A 686-nucleotide genomic window follows, 5' to 3' on the forward strand; every position below is an offset into this window, starting at 1 on the left:
TAACCCTAAACCTAAGCCCTCACCCTAATGCCCAACACTAACACTAAACGCTTACCCTAAACCTAACCCCTAAATGTAACCTTAACCATGAACCCTAAACCTAACCCAAACCCCTAACCCTAACCATAACACTTAACTCTAACCCTAAACCTAACATGAACACTTAACCCTAACCCTAACCCATAACCCTAACACTTAACCTTAACCCTAGCCGTTAACCCTCACACTAAACCTTAACCCTAACCCTAATCCTAATCTTTAAGCCTAAACCTAGCACTTAACCCTTACCCTGTACCAAAACCTAAACCCTAATCTTAACCCTAAGCTTAAACCTTAAAGCTTAACCCTAAACCTAACTGTAACTGTTAAACCTAACACTAACCTTTAACCCTGACCCTAACCGAAACCCCTAACCCTAAGCCCTCACCATAACAGTAACCTATATTGCTAACCCTAACCCTAATCCTAGCCCTAAATTTAATTCTCAGACTTCTTGCTTTCTCAGAGTTTACAAAGCCTACAATCCTCCCATGCCATGTGTAGAAGGAGGCTCGGCCACTGTGTCCGGCATGAAACCAAGGGGCCCATACCCAGCGTATGATAGAGTGGCTTCCGGCATCTATCCTAGCCCTCTAAGCCCCCTCCTAGAGCAGAGAGGGCTCGTGATATAAGCATAAACACTACCC

This window comes from Eulemur rufifrons, unplaced genomic scaffold, assembly GCF_041146395.1.
Source record: "Eulemur rufifrons isolate Redbay unplaced genomic scaffold, OSU_ERuf_1 scaffold_97, whole genome shotgun sequence".
Taxonomy (NCBI): Eukaryota; Metazoa; Chordata; class Mammalia; order Primates; family Lemuridae; genus Eulemur; species Eulemur rufifrons.